Here is a 10919-nt window from a genome sequence, read left to right on the forward strand (position 1 = left end):
AAACCATAAACAAGACTAAAAGGCAACCCTCAGAATGGGAAAAAATAATTGCCTATGAAACAACGGACAAAGGATTAACCTCCAAAATATACAAGCAGCTCATGCAGCTTCATACCAAAAAAGCAAATAACCCAATCCACAAATGGGCAGAAGACCTAAATAGACATTTCTCCAAAGAAGACATACAGATGGCCAACAAACACATGAAAAGATGCTCAACATCACTCATCATCAGAGAAATGCAAGTAAAAGCCACAATGAGGTATCACCTCACACCGATCAGAATGGCCATCATCACAAAATCTGGAAACAACAGATGGAGAGGGTGTGGAGAAAAGGGAACCCTCCTGCACTGTTGGTGGGAATGTAAGTTAGTACAGCCACTATGGAAAACAATTTGGAGGTTCCTTCAAAAACTACAAATAGAACTACCATATGATCCAGTCATCCCACTCCTGGGCATATACCCAAAGAAAACCATAATCCCAAAAGAAACATGTACCATAATGTTTATTGCAGCACTATTTACAATAGCCAGGACATGGAAGCAACCTAAATGCCCATCAACAAATGAATGGATAAAGAAGATGTGGCATATATATACAATGGAATATTACTCAGCTATAAAAAGGGATGAGATGGAGCTATATGTAATGAGGTGGATAGAACTACAGTCTGTCATACAGAGTGAAGTAAGTCAGAAAGAGAAAGACAAATATTGCATGCTAACTCACATATACGGAATCTAAAAATGGTACTGATGAACTCAGTGACAAGAACAAGGATGCAGATACAGAGAATGGACTGGAGAACTCGAGATTTGGGAGGGGGCAGGGGGTGAAGGGGAAGCTGAGACGAAGCGAGAGAGTAGCACAGACATATATATACTACCAACTGTAAAATAGATAGCCAGTGGGAAGTTGTTGTATAACAAAGGGAGTCCAGCTCGAGGATGGAAGATGCCTTAGAGGACAGGGGCGGGGAGGGTGGGGGAACTCGAGGCGGGGGGAGTCAAGGAAGGGAGGGAATATGGGGATATGTGTATAAAAACAGATGATTGAACTTGCTGTACCCCCCCCCCAAATAATAAATAAATAAAAAAATTAAAAAAAAACAAAAAAACAAAAAAACAATTATTGGAAGTTTGTTGTGGGCAGAGAATCATACAAGGGACCTCCAGGCATGCAAAGAAATGTAATACCTAGTTAGCTCTCCCCCCATTCCAGGTGTCTCCAATGTGTGCTAGACTTGGGATGTGAGGATGAAGATGACAAGAATCTGCTCTCAAGAAATTCTAGCCGTGGAGATAGATATTCAAATAAAGCATCCCAGGTATGATGTGATAAATGCTAAAGTAAGGATGTGGCAGAGACCCTGGTTTTCTTCTCAATAGCCATTCTATCAACCTCCAACTAAAAGATTGTATTTCGCAGCCCCCCTGTAGGAGGTTATGTGACAAAAACTTGGTCCATGAGATGTAAGTGGAAATATTGTGGGAGTTCCTGGGAAGCCTTTTTAAAGGGAACAGCAAATCTCCTTTCCTTTTTTCTGCTGCTTGGAATGTAGATGCAATGGCTGGAGCTTTAGTAACCCTTTTGACCTATGCTGTTACCTTGTGAAGGGATCCCTGTACTAGGACGATCAAACAGATAAAATAGCCTTGGTCACCAACACCATGGAGCTGCTCTATCAGCCCTGGATTATCTATCTTTATTCTTATATTACACAAGAAGGAAACAAACTTCTTCTTTCTTATGCCAGTATTAGTTAGGATTTTCTCTTATATGCAGATAAACTAGATCCTAACTTATACAAATCCTAAAAATAAAGTGTTATGGGAGCAAAGGAGTGAAGGAGGGAAGAATGAAGTTTCCATTCTTGAGCATCAAGGAAGTCAGAGTAGGTGAGGAGGTTGTGAAAAGTTCACCAGTGAGATGGGCAGGGATTAAGGAGGAAGAGTGGACCATGCAAGGAGCAGAGGAACAGGGCTGGGAATGGGCACAGGGGTGTTGGCATCACGCAGCCTGGATTCAAACCCCATCACAATCACTTCGCTGCTCTATGCCTCAATTTTCCCATCTGTAAAATGGGGGTAATAATCATGTCAGCTTCATCAGGTTGTAGTGAGGATTACATGAGTTAATATCTGTAAAGTGCCTGGTGAGTGCTCAGTAAATGCTGGCTCTTACTGTGCTTATCTGCAAATTGGGATAATCATAGTCTGACCTCTTAGGGCAGCCAATGTGGATACACAGCATGGGGCTTTACCCATAGTAGGTGCTCAGCTGTGTAGCCCTCTTTCTCTCCGTATCCTCAGGGAGCTTATAATCAATATTTAACAAATTTTCACCAAACCCCTGCTCTGTACCAGGTCCTGGGCCAGGAGGGCGCCAATTCCAGGATGAATCAGACCTTATCCCTGATCTGCAATTGCTCACAGTCTCAAGGAGAGGAAAGGAAAATAAAGAGACAAGCATGATACCACGTGCAAAGTACAACAGTGGTCCAAGTTCAGTCCACGAACTCAGGTGAGCAAGAAAGGTAACTTTATTTTGGTTAAATGAGCTCAGTCTCTGCTATGATCTCCCATACTGGGTGAGAAACCTTAATCTCAGGTAAGCTGAGATTTTCTTATTTCTCTGGGGGTGATGTCTCAGTTCTAGGGAACTTGTAGGGGAGCATCTGGGGTGCATGGTCATTTATCCATGCTGGCATCTGTTGAGATATCTTTATTCCTATCTGAGGAGGGGTCACCCACTCACACAGGCCACTGCTAAGTTGTCCCTTGTTCTGAAGTCTCATCTCTTCTCTCAGCTGCTTCTGGGGCCCTTCCAAGTGCATAGGAACCAATGCTCAGTTCCCATGGCCCCTGGGGCACAGGGAACTCTATTAGACATACGAGGTTCTTCTGCCCAGCCACACACAGCCATTTTTCCACTAGAGAGTCTGCCTAGGAGAAGAGCACAGGTCCTTTCTACATTTAATTTCCTTGAACTTATCTGGGGATTCTGTGGTCTCTCCAAGTTCAAGGCTGTGCCCATAGAAGAGGCAGATTCAAGTGTCCCTTTCCTCAGGGGTTACACCATCCATCTACCCCTTTGCTGATGTTCCAGCTCTCTCCTCACTCTTGTCGAGAAACTTTTGTCTAGTTTCAGGGAGGCAGAACCTTGCTCTTAAACCTGCTGCATTTTCCCATATCAATCATGTCATCAATGCACAAGAGCCTTTTCCTATTGCCCTGAGACCTTAGACTTTTGAAACTCAAAAGCCAGGAAACGATTCTGATTTCTCTTCTTCTGCAGGGCCAGAAAAGGACAGCAGCCTTGAAACAATAGCCTACTATTTTTTGTTTTTAATGGTGGGTGCAGGGGGTGCATATAAGGCTTCTGGGTAATAGAAATTAGCAAGAATGAAAAACAACCCAATGAGCTCCCTCAATTCCTCCATCCCACCCCAGAATGGCTGAAATTAAGAAGACTGACAACATCAAGTGCTGGCCAGGATGTGGAGCCACTGGAACTCTCCTATACAGGTGGTGGGAATGCAACATGGTATAAGCACTTTGCAACACTGCTTGGCAACATTAATAAACACAGATCTACCTTATGATCCAGAAATTCTACTCCTAGATGTATTTCCAAAAGAAATGAAAACATATGCCTACAAAAGACTGTACATAAATCATAACAGCTTTATTTGTAATAGCCCAAACTGGAAACAACCCAAATATCTATCAACAGGAGTTTGAAAAAACAAATTTTGGAAAGTTCATACTATGGGATACCACACAACCATGAAACTAGATGAACTATTGCTGTCCACAACACATGAAAGTCAAAGTCATCATTCTGAGTAAAAGAAACCAAACACAAAAGAGTAAATACTATATAATTCTATCAATACTTACAGGCAGTTCAGTAACTGGCAGAACTAATCTATGGTTTTATAAGTGGTTGCCTCTGGGGGAGAAGGAGGATGACTGTTATTGACCTAGGAGGCGCACTGGAAGTGAGAGCTGGAAAAGTTCTGGACTTTGATCTTTGGGATGGTAACATGGTATACATAGACAAGCAAAGTTTTTAATATTTATGCATTTTACCATATGCAAATTATACCTCAGTTTAAAAAATCAACTTTTCCTTAAAGAACATGGAGGTTACCATTTCAAAAACAATATGCTACTCTTGGTGCCATGAAGAGGTAAGCACATAACACTCTGTGACAGCCCAGAAGAGGCAGTAACCATACCAAAAGAAAGAGAACTATGTGCCTGATGATATTGTTTGGGCTCCTAGATCCAGCTGTGCCTGAAGACTAACCTGAACTTTTCATCTTTGTGAACCAATGGATTCTATTTCTAGAATAACTGTTTGAGTTGGCTTTTTGTCACTTCTAACTGAAAGAGTTCTAATGAATATAGGCTCCACTTAAAAGCCTTTATATGGGTATAGAGCATCTATTTGGATGATTTAAATTTATGGAAATGAATAGTGGGGATGTGAATTGTGAATGTACTTAATGCCAGTGAATTTTACACTTAAAAATAGATAAATGGTAAATTTAAAGTTATGTATATTTTATTATAATAAAAAGTTAATAAAAACTTTTAAAACTATGCAAAGAGAGATAGGCTTGAGGTAAAGGAAAAATAAAATGTCATTATGAAAGACATGCATTTTGAGACGGAGCTTGAAAGATAACTGAATGACATCTGGTACAGAGAGGCAAAGTATTTCAGGTGGAAGAACGGTGTGAACAAACCCTTGGAGGGAGAAAGTAAAGAGAACATTCAGGGATGGTGAGAAGCTGAGATGTCCTGAGCTGAGATGTCCTGGATATCATAGGAGATGAATCTGGAGGGGAGATTGGGGCCCAGAGCAGGAGGACCTCGAATGCCAGGGTGACTGAGTTTGGGTTAATTCAACCACAGGTCAATTCCTATTGTCTAGAAAAGGCACTGGAAGTTCCAAGGCTGTTTGGGACAACTTCATGGAGAATTTAAGGAATGGGGACTTCTGTGGTGGTGCAGTGGTTAAGAATCCATCTGCCAATGCAGGGGACACAGGTTCAAGCCCTGGTCCAGGAAGATCCCACATGCCGCAGAGCAACTAGGCCCATGAGCCACAACTACTGAGCCCATGTGCCTAGAGCCTGTGCTCCACAACAAGAGAAGCCACCACAATGAGAAGCCTGTGCACCGCAACAGAGAGTAGCCCCCCCTTGCCACAACTACAGAAAGCCTGCATGCAGCAACAAAGACCCAACACAGCCAAAGATAGATAGATAGATAGATAGATGATTGATAGATAGATAGATAGATAGATGATAGGTAGAGAGAGAGAGAGAGAGAGAGAGAGAGAGAGAATTTAAGGAATGGCTTCTGGGGCCCAAGCTCCAGATTGCCTTTCCTGGCAACTGGCTCCCCTGGAGCCAACTTCCATCCCCACCAGCCCTCCGAGAGCTGGATGGCTGGCGAGCTCAAGGACTGGTGATTCAGGGTGTCCCTGCCTTCCACGTCCCAGTCTGGGCTGTCTGGAGGTCTTGGCCAAAAAGAACCCAGACCCTTGCCCTCTGCTTCCCACTCCCCACACAACAGCAGCTTTTGACACACATCAAGCTACTCTTATTGAAAACCCTCCAAAGGCTTCCCAACCCACTTAGAATTCAGCCCACACACCTCCTACACCCCTCTGTCCTCATCTCCCACCCTTGTGCCTGGGCTCACTGCCCTCCAGCCACCCTGGCATCCCGGTTGTAAGCAAACACAGCAAACTTCTGTCCTGACTTGGGGCCTTTGCTTGCTGTTCCCTCTGCCTGGGATGTTCATACTCCCATCTCCCTCACAGACACCTCATCATCATTCAGTCTGTGCTCAGTTGCTGCTCTTTGGAGAAGGCTTCCGGGTAAAGCCATGGTCTGCCAGTTGCTGCACCCTTCATAGCTCTCTGGCTGTCTGTAGTGGTCTTTCTCCTGATTTGTTTATTATCTCTCAGCCTCCATTTAGATGTGACCAGCTGGAAGACAGGGACTCTGTCATGTTCTAGCTCTGTCTCCAGCACTTAGCGCAGTGCCAGGCCCATAGTAGGTGCCTGATAAATGATAACTGAATGAATGAACTATTCACACAGTCAAGGTCCTTACAGGCAATACTGCAAATGGGAAAGTTGAGCCCAGAGAGGAGAAGGGACTTGTCAAAGGCATTCTGCAAATCATCGTCACAGACAGACCAAGGGATTATGGTTCCAAGTTCAGTTCATTTTCTGTAATTCCCCTCCAACTCTCTTTGCCAAAAGAGTTGCCAAGCTTCAGTGATTTTCCCCTGGGATGCAAGCATCCCAGAACAGAAAAATTAGTGAATTAGAAGCAGGAGACTTGGGAACTGGATCTAGCTCTGCCACCCACACACCTTCCAGACTGTCTCCTCGAGGGCAAAGGCATAACCAGCATCTAGTACACTCATAGTACAGTAGGTGCTTAGACAAGGTTTGTTGAATGAATAAGTGATTGCTTACATGGGGATCATGGGTGTGAGCAAAGGGTAATCATTAAGATCTCGGAGTCTGAGCTAGACAGACTTGAATTCAAATCCTGGATGTGCCACTTTCTGGTTGCTACACACTTGGTCTCCCATGAAGAATATACTGTGGTAGCTAGTTTCCAAGATGGACCTCAGTGACCCTCACCTACTGGTATTCATGTTCCTGTGTAGCCCACATTAAATTAGGGCCGACTTGTACGACCCACAGAACACTGCAGAGGCGACAGTGTGAGACTTCTGAGTCTAGATCATAAAAAGAGTTGCGGCTTCCCCTTTGGACTCGGATCATTCGCTGGGTAAGCCAGCAACCAAGTTGTAAGGACACTCAAGTAGCTCTGTGGAGAGGCCCACCTGGAGAGGAACCAAGCCCCCAGCCCTAACTGGGGGACATGTGAAGAGCTGCTTGGAAATGGATCCCTCCACCAAGTCAAATGACTAAAGCCCCAGCCTCATGACAGAACTTGGGATAGAACTGCTCAGCCCAGATGCTCCTGAATTCTTCACCCACAAAAACCATGAGAGAGAACAAGTGATTATTGATGTTTTGAGTTACTACATGTCAGGGTGATTTGTTATGCAGCAATAGATAACTAACTCATCATCTTTATCTTCACCACCAACATTTATTGAGAGCTTTACCACATGGTTTTTCATTTAACCCCTTCCCCCAATAATGCTATGAGATAGGTACTCATATTGTCCCCAGTTATAGACAAGAAAACTGAGGTTTAGAACAGTGAAGTCTCTCCCTGCAGAACCCCTGACCTTAAGGACTTTATGTTCAGGCCTGAGAGTCAGAAACTCAAATACTTATGACCAAAGGCAAAATATGGCTCTAGGATCCCAGGAGGGAGAGAATCTTGGATTCTGGCATCTGGTAGTCAAGCCTCATAGGTGGAGAGACCCCTCCAAAAGCAGCAGACACATCCCCTGCCCTTGAGCACCAGGCTAGTAGAAGTCAGATGCTTACGAAGAGTGTTTGGTACTTCCCTGAAGGGAAACACATACACGTCTGTACATGAATGATGAAAAATAAGAACTCTTCATAGGGGTCTGGCACTTTGCACTTACAAAGCTTTACACATTCATAATTCCACGGAATCCCACCTGGCAGAGAAGCATAGTGTTCTGGACTGCATGCTTGTGCCTACCCCACTCCCAGTTTCATGTGTCACACACTCCTAACCCCCAACAGGATGATATTTGGAGGTGGGGCCTTTGGGAGGTAACTAGGGTTAGATGAGGTTATGAGGGTGGGGCCAGAGAGCTTGCTTTTTCTCTTTCTCTCCATGTGCACACACAGAGAGAAGCCCACGTGAGGACACAGCAAGAAGACAGCTATCTGCCACCAGCCAGCAAGAGGGTTCTCACCAGAACCCAACCATGCTGGCACCCTGATCTCGGGTTCCAGCTTCCAGAACTGAGAGAGGATAAGTTTATGTTGTTTAAGCCACCCAGGCTGTGGTATTTTATGGCAGTGCAAGCAGACGAAGACACATGGAAATGTGCATTTTACAGATGGGGACACTGAGGCCCAGAGAAGTTATATGAGTCTCACAAAGTCACACAGGCTTTAAGTGGCAGAGCCCAGGGTAAAACCCAGCAATTGGGTGTTTTTACAAGTGCAAATGGTTGATGGGAGGTCAGTGGGCTTCCTTTAAGAGAGGTTCCAGGAAGAGGTGAGCAGGGAGCAGGGTTCTGAAACGGGGAGGAGGCTTGGTGGAGAGGGTGGGGGTACGGGAGGCTCTGAAGGGGCAGAGTGAGTCCCCAGGAGGCTCCCGGGGTGTGCATAGCTGGCGCGACAAGAACGAGAAAGTCCGGGTGTGTGAAAGAGGCTTGGTTAGGGAATTTGTACTGGTGGAATTTCAGCTGGAGGACTGTGCAGAGTGAGAGATCTTGGAGCTGGTGCCAAAGTCAACCATGTGCCTAAAGGGGAAGAAGGGCTTCTGTTGCTTCTTGGGTGGCTTTAGTACATTCACAATTTTGTGCAACCATAACCACTATCCATTTCCAGCACATTTCCATCACCCCCCAAAATAAACCCCTATCTGCCAATTCCCTCTTCCCCCATTCCCACACAACCACTAATCTACTTTCTGTCTCTATAGGTTTCCCTACTCTGCACTTTCATATAAATGGAATCAACTCTATGATGTTTTCTGATGTGACTGTCTTCTTTCACTTAGCATAACGTTTTCGAGGTTTATGTTGCAGCATATATAGGCACTTCATTCTTTTTTATAGATGCATACATTCCATTGTGTGCATATTCCACACTTTGTGTATTCATTCAGCAGTTGGTGGACACATGGGATGTTACATCTTTTTGGCTGTTATGCAAAATGCTGCTGTGAACATTCTTGTATGAGTTTTTACATGAACCTATGTTCTTTATTCTCTTAGATATATATACCCGGGAATGGAATTGCTGGATCATATGGTGATTCTATGCTTAACGTTTTGAGGAATCCCCAAATTGCTTTCCAGTAGCTGCACCATTCTACACGTCCATTAGCAATGTTCGAGGGTTACAAAGTCTCCACATCCTTGCCAACTTATCTTTTTTTTTTCCTTTTACATGTCCATCCTAGTGGCTGTGAAATGATATCTCATTGGTTTTTATTTGCATTTCCCTAATGACTAATGATGTTGAGCATCTTTGCATGTGCTCACTGGCCATCTGTATATCTTCTTTGGAGAAATATCTATTAAGATCTTTTGTCCATTTTTTTTTAGTTGGGTTGTTTGCTTTTTAGTATCGACTTTAAGAATTTTTTTATATATTCTAGATACTAGGCCCATATCAGACCTTTGATTTGCAAATATTTTTTCCCAGTCTCTGGGGGTCACCGTATTCTAATTCATACCAGGGTTCCTTTGGGTCTGGTGGGGACTTTAACCCTGGTGCCACAGCCCTCGTCACTCTCCTGCTATGAAAACAGAAACAGTCACTCAGAGGTCTCACCAAGAGGACATGGAAGCACCTCTGCACCTTTATACCTGGTCTGCCATGTGCCTGGCACTAGGGGCTTAAATCTGGAGATAACATGGTCTCTTTCCTCCGCTTTCCCATCTCCCCCAACAGAACGTACAATCAAACACCCAGGCTCTCAAGCCAAATACTCGGGAGCCCTTGACTCCGCCCCCTTACGCCGCCAGCCAATCAGCCGCCGCGGCCGTCACCTCTCCCTCCTCCTCCTCCCCACTCCCCAGCCTAGGTTGCGGTTACCTGAACGAGCTCAGGCTTTACAGTCGTGTGCAGACCTCACGGCTGGCTTCTTCCAGTCCATATCCCCTTCATCGGTGCAGGAGCAGAGTGACTTTTCTTAAGTGAAAATCCGTCTTGGGGCTCCCCTGGCCGACAACTTCGCCATGGCTATTGTCAGGAGAAAAGACGCACAGGAAGCGATCTTTGGCCGGGACTACTCTCCCCACCCCTTTCTTGAAATGAAATGACTCAGCCAGATCTTCTTGTCCCCATTTCCCAGCTCACTCCGCCTCCACGTTGTACAGAAACCATTGCCTCTGAAATAGGGGATCGTGTAGAGATGACAGCGGAGGTTTCCAAAAGAAATCACAGAGAGGGCAACAACTGGTCAGGGAGGAGGGGGGTGGTTTGTGTTGGGAAAGGAAAGGGTGCCGCGGACGTGAGGGAACCTCCCTCAGCGTGTGCAGGACACCCTTGGACACTCAGCTGCCTGGGATTCACTCCAGTCACCTGAGAGCCTCCTGGATGTGTGAGAGCTTGAGTCAGCCCCAAGCATCGCTAGGCAGAGTCCTCTGGCCCACTTGAATCCTCTTAGACTCCTCAAATCGAGGACTGGAAAAGCCATGAGGTCACCCGTTCATCCCTTCACCTCCATAAACCTCTGTCTAGACTCTTGCACTAACTTTGATAACAAACCGGGAAACTGAGGCCCAAAGAGAGGAATAGGTAGTTTCCCACCTTGAAGGTGTCTTAGGATCACCAGGGGAATTTGAGGCAAATAAGCTTCCCTAGATCCTACTGCCAGCTTGGGGTAGGTGCCCTGTCATCTGCATTTTTTAACAGGTGATTCTGCTGGGAACAGGGGAGCAGTTGACTGCTTGGCAGACACACAGAAGAGTGGGACCTTGGGGGCTCCATCTCCTGACGGGGTCTGGCTCTCTTCCCAGAATCCCGAGGTGTGTCTCTGGCAAGGGATCACTAGGTCTGCGCTCTGTGTGGCCAGATCGCCTTGCTTTTTCTGGTCTGGAAGCCAGAGGCTGGCTTTCCTGCTGCCAAGTTGCTGGGAAAGCTTCTCGCCTCTGTGCTCTGGACTTGGCTGTTAAGGATGTTCTGGGAGAGAAGTCTCCTGGGAGGCAGCCCAGCTCCTCTGAGAATCTTTCTCCTTAGAAACCC

General features: G+C 45.5%; 2 protein-coding genes across 6 annotated transcripts in view; both read right to left on the reverse strand.

Annotated features, from left to right (window-relative positions):
- Positions 1–9897, reverse strand: part of HRH1 (histamine receptor H1) — a 92024-nt gene extending 82127 nt beyond the window's left edge. For 2 of the 5 annotated variants that reach the window (XM_057705413.1, XM_057705415.1), the window contains exon 1: positions 9768–9897. The gene's annotated coding sequence lies outside the window, so the exon portion shown is untranslated. The remainder of the gene's footprint in view (positions 1–9767) is intronic. The other 3 variants (XM_057705412.1, XM_057705414.1, XM_057705421.1) reach the window with 2 other exon arrangements.
- Positions 1–9906, reverse strand: part of ATG7 (autophagy related 7) — a 330637-nt gene extending 320731 nt beyond the window's left edge. The window contains exon 1 of the mRNA XM_057705407.1: positions 9768–9906. The gene's annotated coding sequence lies outside the window, so the exon portion shown is untranslated. The remainder of the gene's footprint in view (positions 1–9767) is intronic.
- Between the last annotated feature and the right edge of the window lie 1013 nt (positions 9907–10919).

Source organism: Hippopotamus amphibius, chromosome 13, assembly GCF_030028045.1.
Source record: "Hippopotamus amphibius kiboko isolate mHipAmp2 chromosome 13, mHipAmp2.hap2, whole genome shotgun sequence".
NCBI lineage: Eukaryota > Metazoa > Chordata > Mammalia > Artiodactyla > Hippopotamidae > Hippopotamus > Hippopotamus amphibius.